Source organism: Harmonia axyridis, chromosome X (genome assembly GCF_914767665.1).
Source record: "Harmonia axyridis chromosome X, icHarAxyr1.1, whole genome shotgun sequence".
NCBI classification, from domain to species: Eukaryota; Metazoa; Arthropoda; class Insecta; order Coleoptera; family Coccinellidae; genus Harmonia; species Harmonia axyridis.
Window position 1 is genome coordinate 1,520,138 of NC_059508.1, and position 25,764 is coordinate 1,545,901.

At 33.6% G+C, this 25,764-nt stretch overlaps 1 protein-coding gene across 15 annotated transcripts in view; it reads right to left on the minus strand.

Moving 5' to 3' along the window:
• The window catches only part of LOC123685607 (calcium-dependent secretion activator-like), a 103,051-nt gene extending 78,039 nt beyond the window's left edge, over positions 1-25,012 (minus strand). For 14 of the 15 annotated variants that reach the window (XM_045625347.1, XM_045625342.1, XM_045625341.1 and 11 more), the window contains exons 1-4: positions 24,863-25,012; positions 18,045-18,140; positions 17,780-17,991; positions 3,200-3,344 (exon numbers count right to left, since the gene is read on the minus strand). The gene's annotated coding sequence lies outside the window, so the exon portion shown is untranslated. Of the gene's footprint in view, positions 1-3,199; positions 3,345-17,779; positions 18,001-18,044; positions 18,141-24,862 lie in introns of all 15 variants that reach the window. The other variant, XM_045625332.1, reaches the window with a different exon arrangement.
• Between the last annotated feature and the right edge of the window lie 752 nt (positions 25,013-25,764).

The following is a 25,764-nucleotide window of genomic DNA, read 5'->3' on the forward strand; positions in this document are numbered from 1 at the left end:
ATTCAGGTACTGTCTCATCTGAGCTGTTTTTTGTTTGAAACTGATCCTGTTACCTCAAATTTATATACCAACTGAATGATAAATGAATGATAAACATTTTCATCAGGATGAAAACACACACACACACAGTCATTGTTCCGGAAATAAATTTTCAACATTTCCTTTCTCTCTTCCAACGAGTAAACCATTTTGTAATTTTTATTAAGAACTGAATACTGAAACGAAATTTTCTGAAAGCAATAATCTCTTTGCGTATTGCCTACACCTGGCAGTGCAGATTCTGATAAGCCTGAAGAGAAAAAAAGGCATTCAACACTCTTAAATCACCTTATCGTTTGTTTTTGCTTCGTCTTCGAACCAAAGATAATCACGGTTTTATCGCTGCATGCAATCTAATGGTGAGAAATTTGAGAATTTGTGATTAATTTTTACTAATACTTTTTGTTTGAACTATTCTTCTTTCAATAGAAATTATACGATCAATTAGACATCTCTCTTCCATTTAGTTTTATCGGTACCGTAATTCCATAAAAACACCCTTCAACTTTGTGAATATTCACTTTATTAGAACACAAACTGCAGGTTCATACAAATTTAAATCCATGCATGCATTTGTTCTACAGAACTACCCACTTTCCCGATTCAAAGTCCTGATGGGGTTGCAACCCTCTCCAGGGGGTTGCTAGTAGAAACAACCTTTGTATCCCAAATCATGTCCCTCTGTCATCAAAAATCGACCTGTCTGAGTGTTTTCACAAATTCTGATTCGTTGTTGAGCTATTGCGGGTGGACATTTTTAAATGAGGCACCCTGTATAATCAATATGGAATAAGGTAATTTTCGTATTTCTTCTGAAAACATTCATGTAAGACTGGAAAATCTGATGTAGAATAAGCTTGGTAGAATTGACATCTAAACTGAACATCAACGAAAACCGTCATTTTGTCAACAACTTTTAAAGGCTGTATCTTAAAAGAGGGGTTGCTTTCGAAAAAAATTCATTTGAACTAACCCTGTTAATTTCCATCAAAGAATCACCCTGTAGACATTTCCAATATGAAAATAAAGTTCCTACTAGGTAATCAATATAAAAAGACATTTCCATAGAGAAAATGTCATGTACACTCGAAACTAAACGACTTGTTGGATAAGTATGACTTACGTAAACTTCCGGTAAATGGAAAAATTTTCATTTGAAAAACATCATATCAAATGATGTCAATAACTGTTGTGTCGCATAAGAGAATGACCTAAATAAATCGAACAAAATATAATCGATATGGAATAAGGTAATTTTCGTATTCCTTCTGAAAACATTCAACTGGAAAATCTGATATAGATTTAACTTGGTACAGGATGTTTCACGTAAGCAGGTCACTGGATTTTTTGGATTATCCATCAAGCAAAATCGAAAAGTGATCTATCAATATGACAGTATTTTTCACAGGCTGTCCAAATATGTCATTGGAAAAACTATCGAACCAACGCATGGAAAGTTATTGTGGAAAAACCGTATTTCCAAAGAAATTTTTTTTTTAATTTGATCAGTTTTTAAAATAAGAAGGTCTATAGATTTCCAACAAATTGTTTCTTCATTTGAACTTAAGGTTTTCAAGAAAACGGAAATTTTTTTTCTGCAAAATATACTTCATAATATTTTCCCATATATTCTGAATGCTCAATCGATTGAGAATCGGAATATGTAAATATATTGGTAGTTTCATATTTATCTCAAGCTATTCCATGCGAAATCAACCTGATGAAATTCAGATTCCATATTCGGAAAATATATCCCTGATGTCAATGGTTTCAAATGAAGAAATAGTTGGTGAGAAATGGTCTCTAGACTCATTTAGAAAACATTCCAAATTCGTAGAAAAAAATTTTCTTTTCGGAAAACGGTAATTCCTTAATAACTTTTCATGTCTTGGTTCGATAGTTTTTCCGATAACATATTTGGAAGCCCGTGAAAAATGCTATCATTGTAATGGGTCACTTTTCAATATTGCTCGAAGGATAAGACACAAAACCCAGTTAAGCGCTTACGTGAAACAACCTGTACAATTGACATCTAAACTGAACAGCGACGAAAGACAAAAACACCAAGTGGGCAAACAAATTCAATTACATTCCTCATCTGAATGAAAAAAATTGGTGCATTATTTTCTGTTGGTATTAGTTGTATTGTATTGCAATACCTTGAAATAAATATAAAACTACCACTATATATTTACATATTCGGATTCCGAATCGAATTGCAGAAAAGAAATTTCCGTTTCCTTGAAAACCCAAAGTTCAAATGAAGAAACAATTGGTGAGAAATTGTCTATAGACCTTCTCATTTCAAAAACCAATCAAATTAAAAAAAATTTTTTTTTTGGAAATACGGTTTTTCCTCAATAACATTCCATGCGTTAATTCGATAGTTTTTTCAATGACATATTTAGATAGCCTGTGAAAAATACTGTCATATAGATGGATCACTTTTCAATTTTGCTTGAAGGATGAGCCACAAAATCCAGTGACCCGCTTACGTGAAACACCCTGTACCAAGTTAAATCTATATCAGATTTTCCAGTTGAATGTTTTCAGAAGAAATACGAAAATTACTTCATTCTGTTCGATTTATTTACGTCATTCTCTTATGCGACACAACAGTCATTGACATCATTTGATATGATGTTTTTCGGAATGAAAATATTCCTATTTTCCGGAAGTTTACGTAAGTCATACTTATCCAACAAGTCTTAAATGTACATGACATTTTCCCTACTGAAATCTCTTTTTATATTGATTACCTAGCAGGAACTTTCTTTTCACATTGGAAATGTCTACAGGGTGATTCTTCGATGGAAATTAACAGGGGTAGTTCAATTTTTTTTTCAAAATCAACCCCCTCTCAAGATTCATCGAACCAAAAAAAAACGAAAATTCGAATTAATTCGCACTGGTGCAGCCAGTCGAATACACTATAAGTATCCACTATAATTTCATTACTTATTGATGATCTTAATCCCACATTGACAATCAAGTTTTTAGTTATCACAAATTTAGTTGTTGGAAGATATTTGCAGAAGGATAAAAACACAGAAGTACTGTGTTTCACTGCAGGTTCTGACAATGTGGATTGTTTACCCAACAGCAAATGGTTGGATGTGAGAGTACTGAGGAATAAACGAGGTTTTGAGTAAAAACTTACTTGAGAAGTTGATCGTGTATGCATGGGATGTGGTTATGAATAGGTAAGTTTCTAGAGATCTCCAATATTATTTGTTCATATGTTCCCTTCAGTTCTTCGCAACCGGAAGAGTTGGAAAGAGGAAATTTCCAGAAGTGATCCAGTTCTGAAATGCAAATAAAAGTTAAGTAGGTACATGAAGTTTAAAAGCTGATTAATTTGAACACGTTCAAAGCTTAGAATTACTTCATTATGAAATAAATCTCAATGAGCGATAAAATACTGTCAAAACCAGAATAAAAAAGACAAACGTTTTTTCTTTCACTTCTGCTTCTAATAGGAGCCCAATTTTATCGGGTAATAAATTTCAAAAGTAAGAAGTTTAAATCAAATGAATATTCAGAGTTTAAAAAGAAATAAATCAAAAAATCGTCCTCCGTAATCAAATAGATCCACGAAAAATCCTCTTAAAATAATTCGAAGGTTAATTTTCCTCATTATCAAGATTTCGCCTCCCTAATTACCTTATTTTACTTCAATGACTGCTAGTTAATTGATATGTTTTGTTATTTACCAGAAAAAATTGTTTTTGGCAGCTGAGGGCTCTGTAGAACAAACATTCATTACTTAATTCTCCTCGATTAAACAAGTTATATATTTATTTGAGCTCCATTATTCTATTTTTTTCAAACTGCGGGTTCTTGAATTTCCTTCGAAGAGCCTCTATTATTCTCTCCTCGTCTCTCAGGCATCTCTTCAATTTCAAATGGAATCGTTTTGTCAAATTCATCAATAGACGTTTTGTCGATTCCATCAAAAAACGTCCTGAATTCTATATTTTCTATATTTCAACAGGCCAATTGAGAAGTACCCGAAAAAACACATTTTTTTTTTTTCGATTTTATTATTCAACATAGTTCCTTCGAGGGCGATACAACGATTATAGCGATCGTCCAACTTTTCGATACCATTTTTGTAGTACAATTTGTCTTTCGCTTCAAAATAGGCCTCAGTTTCGGCGAGTACTTCTTCATTGGCACTTAATTTTCTTCTAGCGAGCATTCTTTTGAGGTCTGAGAACAGGAAAAGTGGCTGGGGTCCAGACCTGGCGAATACGGTGGATGCAGAAGCAATTCGAAGCCCAGTTCATGCAATTTTGCCATTGTTTTCATTGATTTGTGACACGACGAATTGTCTTGATGAAACAGCACGTTTTTTTTCTTCAAATGGGACCGTTTTTTAACGATTTCATCCTTTAAACGATTCAATAAAGCTGTATAATAATCGCTGTTGATGGTCTGGCCCTTTTGGAGGTAATCAATGAATATTATACCTTGCGCATCCCAGAATACTGATGCCATAACCTTGCCAGCTGACTTTTGTGTTTTTCCTCGCTTTGGATTCAGTTTATCGTGTGCAGTCCACTCAGCTGACTGTCGATTGGACTCCGGAGTGAAATTATGGAGCCATGTTTCATTCATTGTCACATATCGACGCAAAAGTTCAGATTTATTGCACTTAAACAGCTTCAAACACTGCTCAGAATTATTTCACAAGATCTGAAGTGGTGATCCAAAATTTAATTTCACTATAGATTGGTGGTGTAGGATCAGAGAAACAGGAAAATGATACTCTGTTAGTTCGCCGACGTTTCGGAAAAATTTATTTCCATCCTCAGGGCTCTACAAAATTTACGGAAAACATCATTTGCAACATTGATGAAGGTGTTTACAAAATAAAGGGAAGATGAGCATTACTAAAAGTTATTGACTAGAAAATATCACAGAAAGGATGGTCTGGTATAATTTATATATACAAAGGAGCATTATAAAATTCAAAACATTTTTAGTTTAAAATAAGAGTAAAAATAAAAAGTAATATAACACATATAGGTACAAACAAAGTACTTACAAGCTAGACAAATGTATCTTCCCAAAATCATCTTATTAAAATTTAAATCAATTCTCCAATATTTTATGTGTAAAGAAATCATAATATGTATATTAAAAAGCGGGGACAAACAATGCGACCGATGCATAGATAGTATGCCGACAGACGGAGGTGAAATCAAAGGAACAGCGGACTCGAAACAATTAGGGTAAAAAACTTAGACGTATGTATGTGATGCGCTGAAGTAATGAAGTCGATAGGGGCTAGAAATCTTTATTTTGTTTTATTGTTATTCCGTAGTTGGGTATTTGTTTTTAATAAGGAAAAATAGAATCGGCTAAGTTGTTGGATGTCAGCTCTAGAATTTACTGAGTCATGGATACTTATTTGTAACATCTCAAAAATTAACCGATTGCTCAAGTATGGCTCCCTATTTAATATTTTGACGTCTTCAAAATTAAAGTTGTGACTTTCATTCAGGCAATGTTCGGCCAAGGCTGTTTTAGGGTTGGAGATCGGCAAACGGACAGACCTAATATGTTCCTGTATTCTGGATTTCAGATATCGGCCCGTCTGGTCTATGTAGACGCGAGAACAATTTAGACAGCTGATTTTATATACAACATTGGAGTTCAGAAGAGTTGGTGTCGGGTTTTTGACAACACTGAAAAAATTCTTTCCTAAGGAAAAAATCGAACCTTACAAACATGCATTCATTTTTTTTATGCTTTTTCTTTATAATTGACATTGTGTCGAAAATATTATGTCTACGGCAAGTTAATTGAATAACTACTTGATTGAATTTTCATAACGATTATGAACTTTTCAAAAACTAAATGAAAAATAAAATTTTCCCAATCCTGCAAGTTCACTCGGTCAATGAAAAACATAAAAAATTGTTTCAATATACTTTTAGAAACCAATTCAGAGAGACCAACGACGAGAACAGGCAAACTAAAAATAAGAAAAGTCCCTATTGGAAATTAATTATCGCTGAAAAAAGTTTGCGAAAGTGGCAGAGAGAATAGAGTCTCTAATCTTGCAGTGCTCTTCCCCACAAAATCTTTACGAAGAAATTAATGATTCAGTTGCAGCATCAGAGCCATTATCGTCCATTCAGAATATGGAGCAATTGCAGTTCATAATTACAATGGTGGTTTGGAATGATATACTGTTTCAGGTGAACATTGTAAGCAAGGCTATGCAGTCTGAATTATTGGACTTGCCAACGCATCAGAATTACTGAGAAATTGTTCGGTTCTTCAGAAATGTCATACTTTTCAAAGATATTGAGTTCTCGACTTCAATTTTTTCGATGGAACACCATATATACATGAAATATTGTTGATTTATATCGAGATTTTATTCATTTTGTGTCTATTGTATACTTGTAATCGAGTCATATACGGGTGTCCCTTTTGAAAAACGCCAACGGTCCTCTGTACCTTCATAGACGTACAACTTTGCTTCCGCCGTTTTTTCCTTAATTCGAAGCTTTATTGTAAAAAACTGGATATGCATTTATGATTCAAAGTATTGTCCATCGTTGGCCACTACTTTCTCCCATATTTCGGGCAGCGTACGAATCCCGCGTTGAAAAAACTGGTAATCTTTTGAAGTTATCCACGAAACGATCCAATTTTTTATTTCTTCATAAGACCGGAAGTGCTGGTTAGCCAGGCCGAGCGCCATTGATCGAAACAAGTGATCGTTCGAGGGAGCAACGTCTGGAGAATACGACGAGTGGGGTAGGACTTTCCATTTCAACGTTTCCAAGGATGTCTTGACCACATTCGCGACATTGGGTCGAGCATTGTCATGCTATAAAATCACTTAATTTTGTCTCTTTTTGTATTGCGACCGTTTGTCTTTCAATGCTCGGCTAAAACGCATTAATTGCTATCGATAACGATCGTCTGTGATTATTTCAGTTGGTTTTGACAACTCATAATACACTACGCTGAGCTGGTCCCACCAAATACTGAGCATGACCTTGGAACCGTGAATATTCAGTTTGACCGTCGACTTGGAAACAAGGCCGGGACATACCCATGATTTTCTGCTCTTGGTTTTATCGTGATTTATCCAATTTTTGTGTACAGTCACAATGCGATGCAAAAATCCCTTTCGACTTTGCCTTGCAAGCAGCTGTTCACAAGCAAATAAACGCCATTTAACATCCAATAAACCGATAACGGGATGCTTTTCGACAAATATGCGGTTAAAAAACCTGCGTTGAAAAATATAGGGTGTCCCATTTAAGAAACACCAACTCTCCTTTATATCTTTGAAACGATAATTATTTTATATGACCTGTTATGCGTATCATATAAACTATAATAAATAATATATCTACTGAAAAAAAATTAAAAAACAGAAACCAATATATATCGAAATATTTGAAACAGTCATTTATCAGAAATGCCCTGACTCTCGAGAACAAATCAAGATATCTATGATTTGCATTTTGATATCTTATTAGGTGTACAACTTTGCTTCCGCCGTTTTGCAAAAGACGGCTGTGGCGGTAAGTGGTAATCGGAATGAATAAATAAATCGTAAAAGTCGTACATTAACCTTAGGTATTTGCAAACATAACGCCATCTATATATTAGTCGATTGGTTTCTGCATCATGGAGTTATTCTCGATTAAATATGTCAGCTTACGAGCCAAATTTTCGTCATTTACGGGAGGTTTTGATTTTCTGCTTTAATATGAAGAAATCTACGGCTGAGGCTCATCGAATGTTCTCAAATAACTATGGTTAGGCCGTTATCAAAGAAGGAATTTGCTGAGAGTGGATTCTACACGTCAAGAACGGTGATTTTGACGTCGAAGACCAGCCTGACGGTGGAAGAGAGAATGTTTTCGAGGATGCAGAATTGGGTGCATTACTTGATCTCGTGTCAAACGCAACAAGAATTGGTAGGATCATTAGGAGTGACGCAACAAGCCATTTCAAAACGCTTGAAAGTCATGGGAATCATTTAAAAACAAGAAAACTGGGTGCCATACCAGTTGTGGCCGAGAGATGTTGAACGGCGTTTGTTTGCTTGTGAACATCTGCTTGCAAGGCAAAGACGAAAGAGATTTCTGCATAGCATTGTGACTGGAGACGAAAAATGGGTTCATAACGATAATCCCAAGCGAAGAAAATCATGAAGATATACCGGACAAGCATCCTCGTCGACGGTCAAACCGAATATTCACGATTCCAAGATCATGCTCAGTATTTAGTGGAACCAGCTCGGCCTAGTGTAATATGAGTTGTTAAAACCGACTGAAACAATAACAGGCGATCATTATCGAACGTAATTAATGCGTTTGAGCCAAACATTGAAAGACAAACGGCCGCAATATGCTCTATTAGTGTGACGTCACACTCTGCCATTTTTGGTTCTCCTGTCAGTGTTCGGAATCCAAACAAATAAATCATCATTCAAATTAGTACGGTGTCGTTGAAGGAATTGGCTTATTTCCATAAATAAGAGTATTTAAGGAACGATTTCAGAATTAATTGATAGACAGAAGGCACGAGATTAATACTAGTAAGTTTGAATCCTGTATTATTCCCCAGATTCTGTAAAAAGCCGTGTTTATTAGTTTGAACTTCAAGTTCAAACTTACTGGCATTAATTTAGTTTTTCCTGTCTATCAATTAATAATGAAATCCTTCCTTTAATAATCTTATTCATCAAAATAAGCCAATTTTTTCAATGACAACGTACTAATTTGAATGACAATTCATTTGTTTGAATTCCGAACACTGACAGGAGAACAAAAATGGCGGTGTGTGACGGCATCAATAATAGAGCGTATACAACGAGAAACATGATAAAGTGATTATACAGCATGATAATGCTCGACCCAATGTTGTGAAAGTGGTCAAGACATACTTGGAAACGTTGAAATGGGAAGTCCTACCCTACCCACCGTATTCTCCAGACGTAGCTCTCTCGGACTATCACTTGTTCCGATCAATGTCACACGGCCTGGCTGATCAACACTTCCGGTCTTATGCAGAAGTAAAAAAATTGGATCGATTCGTGGATCGCTTCAAAAGATGATCAGTTTTTTCAACGCGGCACTCGTACGCTGCCCGAAAGATGGGAGAAAGTAGTGGCCAGCGATGGACAATACTTTGAATCATAAATATATAACCAGTTTCTTTATAATAAAGCCTCGAATGTCGGAAAAAACGCCTATAGATTATTTCGAAAAAAGAGATCGGGAGAGCTTAAGGATTTCTTTAAGTCTTATAATTCTCGACATGGACAATTTGTGATAAATATCGAATCGTAAACAATGAAGTTTCGATTTGATGTCACGTCACTTTTAGATTTCGCACCACCTAAAAATATTCAAAAGACCGCCACTGAACCAATTACACGAAATATGGAAAATTGTGAAATAATTGGAAATGACAACAGAGGAATGACCCAAGGCATCATATTGAGTTGTTCATTTCGAATTCGAGCACTTCACTTTCGTCTGAACTAAAGCCGTAGTTAATGAGTTCTGGGTGAAATGCTGTAGATTAATTGAATTTTCCCCTCTCGATCCATTTTCCATTTCCATTTTTCAGTCGTTTTCGTTGAGAATGAATGGAATGCGTAGTGTGGAAAAAGATGACCTTGAACTTGTTTATCTTTCGCCGACTTGTTCCAATGAATCTTTTCGCAGAAATGACTGTACTTTCCGGCCACCGTATTATCTCAGTTATTTTCGTATGAAATTTCAGTAATTAAAAATGACTAATTGGATCAAAATTAAATTTGTCACCCATTTGCAAAATTACGAAAGAAATGTTCGTGCAAAATTTCATGAGGATCATATTATTGGGAATTCAAATCTTTGATTGATAAATGAAAGGAGTTTACTTCGCTTTCTAAAATTCGTCAATTTTCAGCACTTATACTGGTGTTTCAGTTTGTGAAAATTACATCGTATTGTTTATAAGGTTGCAGAGCTGTTGTTTTTTATACTTTAAGTCAGTGGTTTTCAAACTCGGGGGCGCAGAGACTCTCAAAGTGGGGCGTGGGCCACCAGTATAGTTGAGAGTCTTATATATCGCCAAGCATTGGCAGAAAAGAAGTGAAACTAAATGAACTAAATAATGTGTAAAAATTATGTATTAAAGTTGTGAATTCCTTTTAAAAAAAAAGTGCATTGAATACGAGACTTTTCAAGAAGCTTTGTGAGGATTTGGGAACCGACCATAAAACATTATTATTTCACACATAGGCTCTCGAAAGATAATGCTCGCAAGATTGTTCGAACTACACGAAGAAGTAACACTCTTTTCAGAAAACAAAAGTGAGTTACACCACAAATTCAAAAATCCAACTGTCCAAGTAGCATTGGCTTATTTATCCGATATATTTGATTCGTTGAATTCTTTGAACTTGATGCTACGGGGTGGAGAAACAAATATAATTCATCATAGTGATGTTATTAAGACTTTTACGGAAAGCTGTAGCTTTGGGAACGTAAAATTAATACAGAGTCATCTAATTACTCGTTTTTCCCCAAATTATGCAGTATTTCTAATAAAACGCGTTACAAGGAGGTTTTTGAAGATGTTGAAACAAAAAAAAAATCAAATCATTTGCATCGAATTTTTGATGAATGCAACCCCTACTTCCCCAACTCGTTTGATGATTTATTTTTATCAATTGGCGACAGATCCATTCCATGTAAACATAAATGCCATGCCAGACACGATTCAAGATGAAGCATTGAAAATTTCTCTGATTTCCCAAAAAAAGGAGAAAACATTGTTTTGGATCAAATACATCAGAATTCACAACAAAATAGCAGAAAATTCAATCAAATTATATTTACCGTTTTCCACAAAGTATTTGTGCGAAAAAAGAATTTCTGCTCTAGTGGCAATAAAAACGAAATATTGGAATAAACTTGACCTTCACGTTAATGCCTAGAATGGAAATGTAGGTAAACAAAATGCAATCTCATCCATCAAATTTTAATAGTTATAAATTTATTATTACCTAATTATTATAGTCTTTGTATGTTTTTTTTGTATTATGTGATAGTAATTTTATTTATTATAATGGCGAGGGGCGCGGAAATTTTTCTCTGCCGGAAGGGGGCGCAATCTGAAAAAGTTTGGGAACCACTGCTTTAAGTGAAAAAATAGCGAGAAATTTAGTTGGACTACGAATCGATTTTTCTTCTATCAAGGTAAGGAAACATCTAATATTTCTACTAAAAGAGATACTACACTGTACGGGAGTATCATGATGATCTGTAAAACTTGAACCTTGGTTATAACAAACAAAAGTCCCGGGTTGAAATGTGCTGGTATATGCTCGTGTTTCTACCATGGAAAGTACGTTGAGCTGACTAAGCAGTCTGTTTCGGATCTTCAATCATCTGGTGCTTCATGGTTGTGTCCGGAATATGTAACCTCCAGGACTGGATAATCTGCCTATGGTTATTCAATAAAGCTCTTGTGCCAATTCAAAAATCGGGAAATGAAAAACTTTTAGAGAAATCTAGACCTATATCTAAATTGTGCATTAAAGCTAAACTGTTTGCATCACCTATATACCGATATACGACACTTTATACATGTATGTATAGCGAAGCTAAGAACATCATTAACGTTGAGCAGCATGAGTTTATGAGGGAACGTTCTGTCAAGACCAACTTATTTCTATACACCAATTTCCTTCTCGAGCAGATGAACTCTGGTTTTCAGGTGGATACTACCTTTACTAATTTCAGCAAAGCCTTCGCCAAATTTGATCACAGTATTTCAATTCGAAGGCTTGTTGAGGTTGGTGTATACATGATAGTTTGCTAAGGTGGATAACTTCTTAAATTGATAACAGACGTCAATCAGTGGTCATCGGTAATTGTTGCTCATCCTATACAGTAAACTTACTTCTGGAGTACCACAAGGGTCTTATTTGAAACCTTTGTTTTTCAACCTAAAGATTTTTTTGGGCCATATCATTTTTTTTAGATTCGGTCAAGGTTCAGGAAGATTTTAATAGACTCTTCGAGTATTGCTAGGAAAACTTCCTCTTTTTCAATTTCAGTAAGTGCAATTTCATAACATTTTTACGCAATAAGAATATTATTTGTGCCCAATATGAAATAAACCACAATATTTGACTAGAGTCTTTGTTATAAAAGATTTCGGCATTTTATATGACTCAAAGCTTATTTCCGATCACTATATTAATTGTCTTTCCAAAAAGGGTCATAACATACTAGGCTTCATTATCAGATTTTGTACACATTTCCGCTAATGCCAGTCTATCTGAGCCCTGTATGTAGCATAAGTGCAAAGTATTGCAATATTTGGATAAGTTGTTTGGAAACCATGCTATACAGGATGGCCACTTTTTCAATGGGATTGTATTGGTAACTTTTAAACCATAAGAGTTAGAAGGTCGGTCAAATGGAGAAAAAGTTGCATGCATAGAAGCGTTATCAAGCAGTTCAAAAAAATCGAGATTATCAGGGCCGGTTATTGAGATATGAAAAAAAAAAAGTTAAAAAAAAAAAGTAAATTCTGTCATTTTGATTTTTCTTTTTTTCCCACGTTATCTCAAATATTATCAAAAAATGTTACAGGAATTTTTTATTCGACAGTAAATTATCCTCAATTTGACGTAATCATATTTCTTATCCAACGTTTCGTGCTCTCTGGGCCACCCTCAATCTCATTTTTTTTCAATACGGACCTCCTACTACAAAAAATAATCAGGTTTTTCTGATATTTCCAGGAAGGAACGAATGAACACAAGAAGATACAACATGAATGGAATTTTCGTGGGCTGTCAAATTCAATGCAATAAGACCAGATATTCAGTATTCAAACATCTGTAAATTTGAAAAGAGATCGTGATCGTTTTGATAGTAAAATTTTCTTCTTCCAGATTTGGTGCTAATAACGGGTGTTTTTTTTCGAGGTATATAACTTTAAGTTGGTATTACTGTTCAAGATGGCGACTGATTTAACAGCTGTCAAGTGATTTATTTTTAGTTTGGTTTGGCAATTCATCATGAATAGAATCACGCCTGAACAATGCTTGCAAATATTTGCTTTGCAATTTTATTTCGAAAATAATGGTTCTGTGCGGAATACGTATCGCGCACTACGTCCATTTTATTTTGTTTAGCGATGAAGCGCATTTGGAGTGAAGCTAATCCTCAAGTGTATGTCGAAACACCGTAACATCCAGAAAAACTGACTGTTTGGTGCGCTTCATGGGCTGGTGGAATCATTGGTCCGTAATTCTTCAAAAACGATTATGGCCAGAACGTTACAGTCGATGGTGAATGGTATGGAGCCATGATTACTAACTTTTTCATTCCTGAATTGAACAACCATGATGTCTAGGAGCTGTGGTTCCAACAAGACGGCGCAACATGTCACACACCTCGTGCCACAATCGATTTATTGAAGGACACGTTTGGTGACCGCTTAATTTCACGTTTTAGACCTGTGAATTGGTCTCCAAGATCTTGTGATTTAACACCGCTAGACTACTTTCTGTGGGGCTATGTGAAGTCATTGGTCTATGCGGATAAACCTTGACCATTTGGAAGACAACATTCGCCGTGTTATTGCCGATATACGGCCCCAAATGTTGGAAAAAGTCATCGAAAATTGGACGTCCAGATTGGACTACATCCGAGCCAGCCGTGGCGGTCATATGCCAGAAATCATATTTGAACTGTAATGCCACAAGATTATCTTGCGGATAAATAAAATTCATGTTTTATAGCTCTAAAAAAAACACCCTTTATATAGGTTATGAAATAAATCGAAAGGAGAAAAATAAAACTTTCCAAGCATGCTTCTATTACATTTATTTTCTTTTTCGGTCCCTGAAGAAAATTGTCCAAAAAAGTAATAAGTGTCTTCTGAAAATATAAGGCAAATCTAGGTGTTTAAGGCATGTCACTTTTCAGGTTGATGACGTAAATGTAATAACAGTTTGAAGGTTCATGAAGAATTTCATGAAAAAATTTCACGAATAATTATTATCCAAAATTCAATTTTCAAATCAAGAACCTTCAAAAAAACATTATACTAAATCTGAAATGAATCAGATGAACAAGAGTTTCAAACATATCAAGAGTGAACAGCTACAAGTTCACGTAGATATAATCTTCAGAAAGAAGAAAGTTTCAATCTCATATCTGTGTTCACGGGAAGTTTGTATTTGTTCAGGAAATTGATTATCTCAATTCAATAAAAGGATAGGGGAAGGAACACGTGTCGATATATCCCCTGAATTTGTAAATCATTGCAAGGATTAAAGCATCAATAATTGTAGAGCACGTGGAAATAGCACAGCACTATCAATTTCTCAGCGTAAATCTTTGAGAAGATTATTTAACTTATTATTGTACTTATGTACTCTATAGGTCCGATTAATATCGAAAACATTTTCAGTAAATTTTAAACCAATTGAAATTCAACAATGCGGAAAAATTCTATCGCGTTTTTATTCTTGTAATAAAAATCGATTTATATCTACTTCAGAAGAATTGTTGAATCTAATATTCCTGAGGAAGAATACTACTTCTTTCAATTCTATATTAACTTCCAAAATCTGAAGTCAGTGGTATTCTTTTTCACTGAAATATTAGGTTTTTCGATACTGTGCTTGAATTTCTCCATAATATACCAGATTTTAATTTAATTAAAATTTCTACGATAAAATCAGGCACAAATTCAGTTGACGAAGTGGAATGCAATAATTTCAAATATCATTTGAGTCTGTTGATGATGTCCCATTGAAACAAGTCGAAATAAATTACCTTCAATCGAACAAATAATTGAGATTGTGGGTCATATCGATTCAATTTTCCTTTGTTCCCATAAAGTTTAAAGCGATTTGGAATTTACTCAATCAGTATTATACTGATATGTTTTCATATTTGTACATATGTTATTGAATGTTCGTTGATTATTCCTCAGTTATATACATATGAAATTTTTATTTCTCAATTATTGAAAAAAGACACATCTGATCATAATATATTTTAGGAATCAGTTGCAAAGTAGTGTAAAGAACGTTTATGCGAAATTCCGTGGATATTATATAATTGGAAAATTCTTTCTGTTTTCGCCATTCAACCCTACGTTTGAAAATGGTGAATTTGATAGAAATATAATTGATTTTTTCAAACTCATGTAGTGTCTTAGAGAGTTTTTGCATATATGTTATGTGAACGAAAACATTTTTATTGGGGTCAAATAAACCGTACTCAATACTCACGTGGAGCATTGTCTGATATTTAGTTCGTTCACTGTGCTTCATTTCATTTTATAGTTATAGTTTTGTAGTTAATTTTTTATAGTTTTCAAAAATTTTGAGTTTTTGATTTGATGTCTTCTACTTGATTATGAAATGCTTATTTATTATTGGGTATAATAAAGATTTATTATTATTATTATTTCATGTAAGCCTATTTCGCAACTGATCTTTATTAAATTTTGTATTTTGATGCATTTTTTTTCGCTGGGAAGAGTGGAAAGGAAACGGAATAAATTATCAGGTATCATTGAGCAAATACAGGCAAGAAGAAAAAGCTAAAAAGACATCAAAATTCCATTATGAGAATAATTGAGTATTCATTATGCTTCTATTGAAATCGTCCTGCAAATGCAAGTGGCCCTTTGCTGAAATCGATATTTAGTAATGGAAGATCATCGTCTACCATTAACTGCAGAACGTTAATTTTATTACTGCTCCCTTTCAGATGCACAATCGAATAAAATAAGAGCTATATCATCCAATAAATGGTACACTAAAGCGTTTTATTAACAGGAATTCTTCTGACAATTATAACAATTAGTTTTTCCAACAGGGAACCTGATAAAACAACATGAACTTACAGCATGATGCTTTTAGTTTATTATCTTCATTAAAAAACCTGTTTGATGAATTACTGTCATTTACACGGAATGTACCATGGAATGCACAATTGAAAATGTATGATAGTTGTTGGATACAGTAATTTGATCGCTCTAGAAAACTTTTTGGGGACAAAATTCAATGCTTTTTTTTTCGGAACCACTTGAAATAAATTCGTGCAACTGGCAATAATATTCTATCCACAATTTATACATATTTCATCGATATATAAGCCATCCAAAAATTTAGCTGTTATTTCCACACGAAAAAATAGAAATTATCTTCTGAAGTACATATTATCTTTTGGAAAGAGTGCTGTTTTTTACAAATTTTCATGTTCACAGGGAGGGTCGAAACAATGCTAATATACAGGAAGCACGAAATTTTCGTAGAATATTGATTGCATGACAAGAACACGCAGCATTCATTTAAAAATATTTGAATTCCAAAAATAACTCTGCTTTACACAAATTCGAATGCAGAATGTTCGTCTCCCATGATTTGGTATCGATATATAATTGCATAAATCGAAGGAGAAGGACTCGTACTTTCCTAGCATGAATTTATTATATTTTTATATACTTTTTCGTTTATCCCAAAAATTGTTGCATTGTGTAAAAATTATCACGTATTGGCAAGTTCTCATGAAAAGTCAGGTTATTGTATTCTATTAAACGTTTTGAAGGTTCATGACAATTACATGAATACGAAATTAGACAAGCGCACAAAAGCTTCTCACTTTACGTCAATGTTTCTCATTGTTGAGTTCTGAATTTATAAGATTGACTCACGTACATTTTTTTTATAGAGTACCAAATTACATATTTTCACGAGTTTTAATGGTTTAAACTAACGTGAAGAATATGAACTTTGGCAACTGTATAATAGAAATTGATGAGGGTAGATAGGAAAGATAAGATATGTAGATAGATTCGAAAGCATTTGTATAACCATGCACTGAGAATCTAGAAATACGTCGATTTTGTTTGACGTAATACTTAATTAAAGGAAAAATAAGCCAAATAAACTTGCCAACAACTATCTATATTTTCTATGGAGACTACAAAAAGTTAGCATCTACCTATATTCAATAAAACCTTCCCACCTCATTTCTATCTACTATTGAACTTTTAATTCTCATAAATTGCATGACACAAAGAATACCTCGATATATTTTCAACTGTCACCTTCATTAAAATTATTGTCCGATTGTTTTAGTCAACTCCAGAAGCATTATCTTTTACCGAACAATAGATTCATGAAAATTACAGTAACAAGGTACGTTCCAGAAAAAATTGGTAATTGATTTCATGTTGAATGAAATGACAGTTCCATTCATGTATTTGCCAATTAGAAAGCAAGTCTAGACTGCTGAAAAACAATTTGAATCAGCTGAAACGATTTTTTCAATTGACCGTCTTGATATCGTATCGTATTCAATTTCATTAAAAATACTTTCACTAAATATACCTAAATGTGGTTCAATTATAATTTGGATTTCGTTATCCTAAATTCAGAATAATCATTTGGACCAAAATAGGAAATAGGAATAGGAAAAATTGAAATCTCCACGTCAAAATCCAGAACAATTAACAAGATCGTTTGTTTCAGCTTCAGAAAGAAATTCTTCGTAGTATGAAAGTTTAAAGAGCGGGAATAGTTTTCAAATTTTTCCTTGGATGTTCGAACTGTGATATCCGTCCTTTCGAAAATGTGCAAGTTGCTATGATCTTAAGTGATCGGGAAACAGTAGTTTAGATTTCGTAGATGAAAATCCAAAGGCCTGAAATAATTTGATCTAACCTGCTATGAAGAAATGATGTAATCTTGCTACCCCATTCTATATTGTCCACTCGCCAACACTCTGTCTTCCTGTGGCCATGTCTTTCTGTGGCTGCCAAACGTGTTCACCACTATCGCTAACGACAAAGACTTAGCGAGTTATGTGGGGCATGAGGTTCTTCTGAAAAAGCCCAGTATTGATTTCCCCTTTTATCTGCTACGAGAACGCTGACCTGAAAAACCTTCTTAATATTACACTATGCGATGTTGCCTATATTATACCAACCTTCGCCCTTAGTTGTTGATCCTGCGCCCTACTAAGATGCAAATCTTGAGGGATTCAAGACACCCCGAAACATCAGCTCTACACCAATACGAATTTCTGAAAAAAACTCAGGATTTAATACCAAAAAAGTCATTGATTAAATTTTTTTTTAATCTCTTAGTAATAAATTATAATTTCCAATAAATCCAACCACAGTTGAAAATTTGGCAAGTTCGCAAAATTTTCATGGTGTCCTTTCCCATTCACGTCCCCTGAAAAAATTAAATTAACTTGTGATATACCTAAATAACAAAAAAAAATTTAGATCATTTATTAATTGTATGAATGTTTGTATCCTTTCAACTATTATTTTTCTCATTTAAATTAACGTGTCCCGACAATTAGGCCATTGACACATGATACAACGTACTATTCCTTTGAGCATTGAAAATATTTACAAGTATTATTTAATTTGGGACATATATGAAAATCCCGAGATTGAAATTTCAAAAATTCAAATTGATAAATTTGTGGTCACAAGAAAATTAAGGTATTTTATTAATTGTATGAATGTTTGTGCCCATCCAAGTATTACTATATAATTCGCGACATATATCTGAATCCTAAGATGAAAATTTTGAACAATTCAAATTCGTCAAAAAATGAATTTGTGGTAGTGGTCGAGAATAACGATATCAGTGGCGCGACAATATCACGGTAATGAAGTGGATGATGAAAACCTGTTAGTGAAATTTGCCAACAAGCGAAATTGGAAATCGATAATTGTATTTATTGAACAATTCGAGCATAATTATAATTGAATTTCTGGTTTCAAAGAACGTCGATTTAATACAATCAAAGGCTCTAATAGCGTTCGTTAAAGGGTTACCCATACCATACGCAAGTTTTGCGATGGTGCATTTCGACATCCGAACTTTAAACTCACGTTTTACAGTAACATAGCTTGATGTTGAGTTATCTCCTGGAAAATTTTGGACGAAAGGGCAACAATGGAAAATGTTACTTGCGCGGACAGGTCGTCGGAAAAGTTTTAAGTTAAACAGCGATAGGGGCGCATACGCGCCGCTCGTTGCGGAAATTGTCACTGCCGAAAACCGAAAACCGCCAAAGCGCTTGCTCTCGCTCCGTGCCGAATTGTTTGGAAAATTTTATTGGACCTCCATCCTATCCCAGTAACAAAGACTTCAAACATTCAATGATTCCAATGTACCATCTCACCTCAAACATTTTTTTTTTGCGCGCTTTTTCCATCTAATTGAACTTGAATTCAAAATATCGGTTTCAAAATAGTGAAACAAATATTGATGCAGAATTTCCTGAGAATCGTATAATTGAGAGATTATTCATTTTTTTTTTGAAAACTTTAATATCTAATAACCTATCTACCGGATTACACTTGAAATTTGTGTGTAGCTATTTAACCCTTTCAACCCTTACGGTTGCATTTGCCACAGCTGACTTCACAGAGTTCTACATACAGCGAGTAATTGAACGATTAAATATCTGATGTCACCACTGTAGCGTTCTCAAATGACAAAATACATGAAAGATTCCTGTATCATAGCTGTTCTGCTAATGCTATTGTGCATGAGAGGCTATTACTGTTACTCTACAAGCATAAATCTAGATAAGATATATTCGATACTATAATTCTACATCATGAAAAATTCATAGTTCTTTTGGGATGGTCTGTAGAGTATGAGCCTCATAGTGGCCCCTCTTTGAGTGTTTGATGAAATTTTGCATAAGTATACCTGACAAAACATCCCTCAAGTTCATGTACGTAATTATCACCACCAGGCTGTTCTGGCTAAAAACGAAAAACATCATTATAATTTTTTTTCAAGGTGATGATTGCATACCTACTATGAAATTTTATTGAAAAATGTGTAAGAATGTCATATGAAGGAATGAGGAATGCAGAAGTTGCCATACCTATCGTTTCTTCCCGACTCTGATATTTCAGCTCCAAACATAGATGAAGAAATCCTATTGAATGTTGAAAAAGATGAGGATGATTTATGAAGCTATTTTGATAATAGAGAGAATAAAATCCATCTGTGAGCCGAATTGATTGCACTTTTCAAAACGTCATATCCATTGAATTACATTATTCAATATTTAGCGTTGAAACAACTTACTTCAAGTTTTTCAAGTGATCCAATCTAATCCATTTTCCTCGAAAAAGGTTTCTGACGATCGGCCAAAACATATCCAGGATAATCTTGAGGATTTTCCACGTATTCTGCAAATCTTTTTGTTATTCCGCTCAAGATATGATAGCCTTTGATGGGCTATGCATTTTTCACTGCGAAACGCAACAAACAATAATATATGTATATTTCTCTAATTCTGTGGTTATTCCGTTCATTCTTCCACAAACGCAAAGTTTTCCTAGTTATATTTTATTATTGTATGTTGGTACTCCGAACTTTCCGCCACGGCTTTATCTTTCAATTCATCAATTTGCCTTAAAGAAATCAGTTCTGCCAACCAACATTTTTCAATGCAAAAATCACTAAATTATATTTATGGAAATATTTCATTAATTTCAACGAAAATGCAATGAATTAGAGAAAATAATGTATAATACTCGTACAGAAGGCTCATTCTACCACTCGTTCATTCCAAAACTCGCCACTTCGTGGCTCGTTTTTGAATTTTGAACTCGTGGAAGAATATCAATGCCTTCTGCACTTGTATTATAAATAACTATTCTAGATATTACTCGATTTAATGTTATATAATTACCTATTCGAGCGCCATATTTCTGTTAATTTCGAATTGTGAGTTCTTGAATTTTCTTTGAAGGAGCCTCTATTATTCCTCTCAGACATCTTTTCAATTTCATATGAAATCGTAATCTTGAACTTAAAATTCATTCACAAATATATCAATGGACGTTTTGTTGTTTTCATTAGAAAACGTCCTGAATTGTACGACGCTCTATACCTAAATAATAAAAGACGACGCAGTTCTCAATGGTGCATTGTAGAACTTATTTGTATTTTCTTTCACACAGGGGTGGATTCATCAGCAGGATGAGTAGGCTGAAGCTTAGGGCGGCAAATTTTAAAGGACGGTAGATTGAGCTTACTAATTTTTTATTTTGATTTACAGAATTGAAAATGAATATTATACACACACAAAATACGAGTTTCGAAAATTGGAGAAAAATAAAATATTCAACAAAAATTGAGATATAATCCTATAATACAGAGCCAAATACATAATTAACATTTCAAGATCCCCACATGAACAATTGCTTAACACTTTGTAACATATAGGTAGATACTACAATGATGATGATACTTTGGTGTGAAATTAAACAAGGATCTGACACGGTACCTTAGTTTTCAATGATACTAACCATACGGTAAAATTTGATGCAACGAGGATGATGACAAATTTTATTGTTAGAAGATACAGGGTGATCCAAATTCAGTATCGAGACTTCAGGGGCGTATTTTCAGCTCAAAATAAATCTTTTTTCGATGAACATGTGTCCGCAAACTCTTCGGTACCGAACTACAGAGCGTTTGAAAGTTTTCAAGATTATTCTAGTTTTTTCATCATAGCTTTTTCAGTTTTTGAGAAATTAAGATCGAATTTAAAATATATGTTAGGTTTTAAGGATTACATCATCCAGTATACCGTGTGTAACATATGCTACACAGATATTTTTTCAAGAGTCAAGACCTTTTTCGCCCCATAAACTTTTTTTAGTACGCCGCTGGTGGATTCTAACATATGAAATGAATTCTATATTTTGTTCATATTTTTTTTGTCGTTTTTAATCTACGAGCGTTATCGCGAAAAAATAAAATCTTTTTTTTGTAATTCGCTAATTTTATTAAATTTTCAACAAGAGGTAGGAACCTATTAGGTATCGCAATGAAAACAAAAAACTCTACGTATTTGGTTTATGATCCAAATCACAAGTTTCCTTAAAAAATAAAAACCTTACGAACCCATATATTAAATTCGATCTTAATATCTCGAAAACCAAAAGAGCTATGAAGAAAAAACTAAAAAAATCCTGAAACGTTATAACGCTCTGTATAGTTCGGTAACAAAGCGTTTGTGGGCAACATGTTTATGGAAAGAAAAAATTCTTATTTTTACCTGAAAATAAGCAGCTGGAATCCTGATACTGAATTTTGAATCACCTTGTATAATCGATATGATTGAATATAAATTATTATTATTATTATATATAAAATTGTATAAAAATTCAGAGGCGGCAAAAGTTGAAAGCCTATAATACAGGCGGAAAATTTGTAAATCAGCCACTGTTTTCACAACTTCACCTAGTTGAATTTACGCTAGCAATTTTTATTATCACTAAGAAAACATTTTTGTCAAAAAGTATGGCTTGTTTTATTCTGATTTTGCGCCTCTACAATTTGTCGCCTTGGCTAAATGTTCGGTATGCCGGTCCTGGCGGCGGCCCTGCTCAGAGATCCGAAAGAAACTAGGTTGTCAATTGCATTCACAAGTTCTGCATCTTTCCGTGTTCGGAAACTGTCAATCTAACCGTTCCTCTAAGGACCCTTTCAATGCTTACTCTTTCCCACTTTCTTCTACTCTGTTATCTGTGCTCTTTCCGAATTACAAAATGTGAATGTGTTGAGTTTTTTTTTTCAATTTATACAATTGATCCTCAAATATATATTTCAAGGGCGCAGAAATGGGGGGGTACTGGGGTTAATTAACCCCGCCAAGATTTTTAAAATATAAAATTTTAGAAATCTCGCGAAGATGAAGAACGAAAATTTCTCCATAAAATGATCCAATAATAATCATTTCACTTTCCTTTAAATCGACACGTCAGTAAAAAATCGGACCCCTTTACGGTTTATGAGTTTATTATCGCTTTCAAGATGAGTACTTTTATTGCACTACGAGCTCGTATTTGTCCGAGGTTTATTATTTTCCTTTATCTATCCGCTTTCTCGACATCGCCCTTCATTTGCCATATGTGATTTTTGCATTCGTCATCGGTAGTCGGTATACACTTACCCGTTGTTTTCGGTTTTTTGTATCTTTTCGTCACAAAACTTCAATATGTAGTTATCAAAGAACTGAACAGAGTGATTCGCATCGAAAAATTGTCTGGGCTGTGTTGTACAATTTATTGTGTTTCATTCAAATTGCAATTTATTTGTGAAGACATCAGTTTTGAATTGACTATATCTACAGGATGTTCCTGTTGTTGGAGATACAATTGAAAATGACAGATTTCTCGGATCATTTCAAGAAATGAGTCCGCAAACGCTTTGTTTTTGAGATACAGGTGTTAAAGTTCAATTTTTTCTCACATAGCACCTTCCCTTCGCAAGATATTTAACTAAAATTAGAATAGATATTCCAATTTAAAGTTTTCATCATGATTCATGTGATATACTAAATTTAATTGCAATTCTGCAATGCACAATTATTTTTTTGTTAACCACTGGTAGTTTAGAAAAATTTAAAAAGAAACTCTGTTTCAGTACTACACTTTTTGGTTTGTTGTAGTTTTGTCGTATTTGCAATCGATTTCGAGAAAAAATTTAAACAGTTCTCTATAGTAATTCTCAGGAAAATCCAAATTATTATAAAGATCCAGTTAGGTAGCTATGATAAATAAATTAATTACAAGTTTTAATACTTATTTACCAACTCTGTAGTGAAGATTAATTAAGCTTCGATAATCTGATTAAGCATCACAAAAAAGAAGATCTACAAGAAACACCCTGTATCTCGAAAACAAAGCGTTTGCGGGCTCATGTTTACGGGCCATTTTATTTTTAAAATTATCCAAGGAATCTCTCATTTTCCTTTGTAACTCCAATTCAGGAACACCCAGTATAAGATAAAAACAATCGAATTGGTAATAAAAAAAAATTATTTCGAGTAATTTGGTTCAAACTTCGTTATCAACCCTTTTTTTCTCAAATTATAGATAAGAGTAAACAATGTCGTCAAAAATTTTGTTTTCGATTACCCCCCTCCCCCAAGAAAAGATCTACGCCCTTGCTATACTTATTATTTTTTTCGATTCTTCGATTATCATTATTCGTCCGACAAGATTCTAGATTCTTTGTAGTCTTCCGCAAAACTTCAAGGAAACTAAAACTTTTGTTGTACCTACGACTAATAATTCTAAGACACCCACGTGTCCCAGAAATTAACTAGACCTGAATCGACAAACTAATTCTGAAAACCCTTTTCTACGTGCATCGAAAATAAAGCAATCATTTTCCCTGGGGAAACGGTAATCAATTTCCTCATCACATGTTACATGCAATACGTGACAATCTTTAGAAATTAGATCAAAACTTATGAACTGATGGCTTAATACTTTCGACCAAAGGGTTAACGGAAAACGATAAAGGAGTTGGAAATAACTTTTTTGATTATAGAAAATATTGAATTAATTAAAATTTCCATTTTTTGCCCAATACACCATAACATAACAATATGTACACTAGGGGAATAAATTAAAGGATCAAAATAAAATTCAAAATTTTTAGTGGTTTCAAACGGCTGTATTTTTGATCAAAATGGTCGTATATATCTCAATTTGAAAAAAGACTTTCTGAAGCTTTGAAGTTTATAGTTTAGATATATCATGATGAAAACATTTTTCGAGCAACGTGTAGGTACCTGCTCAATCCTAATGAATGCAGGATGAATAATTTCTGCGAAATTTTTACAGTTTTGATTTTTGGTTTAATGAACCAGTTCAGTATTACTACAAAAATCAAATTAATAACAATGAAAGGAAGTAGATAATAAATCTATTTCTTTTTTACGAAAAAAATAAGACCTACCTATTTATCATATCTTCTTCCTAATCTTTGTTTGAAAACAGAACTCATTACACTTAAATAATACCAAAAGAAACACTAATATAGTAACTCAAATCTTAAAACGTTGAAGATTTTTTTAAATTAGATCAGTCATAAAAAGGCAAATTCAAATCTCTCAAATTGCAGTAACTACAAAAAATTAGCCTGATAAATGCTGATACATCAGCAATGAGTCATGAAGTGATAATTAAAAATTATCTGTCTTCCGTAGCACTACAATCTCTGTTAGAATTCAGAAAATAAATATATAACAATTTTTGAAGAAGAAATTAATTGTGTAGAAAAATATATGAAAAGGTTAAAAAATTCCGATATGTATTACCTACCTATATACAGTTTATGTCATTGAAAACTATATAAATAATTCGCCATCATTTCTATATATTTTGTGCTTCAATTTGGAATATACTCACCTATTTTCACTTGTCATATGTTTGAATAACGATATATCAATGTCCATGCTATACATTGCCATCCTCCAAAACTACATGGAATTTAAAAAAGCTTTTTGTGATATCGATCGGACAATTTTTGATACTAATCTTCATACGAATTTCAGTGTTTATTAAATCAGGCGGACTATTTAGTGTTGAGGAATTCGAAGAAGAGATACCTTACAGTCTAATCGATAAAGAAGACAATGAGTAATTGATTTTCGCATTATGCGCGAATAAGTCGATATTGATAAATTGAATTGAAGCCTTTGCTCCATTAAAAGAAATCATTTCGAATAGCTCCTCATATTAATCAGTTTTATAACAGTGGTTCTAATCTGGGTAGCAATGAAAATCCCAATGTATATCTTCATTTTTTTCTTGATTTTCTTCTCAAACTTAGAAGGTGAGTTCTTATTTGTTTTCTTC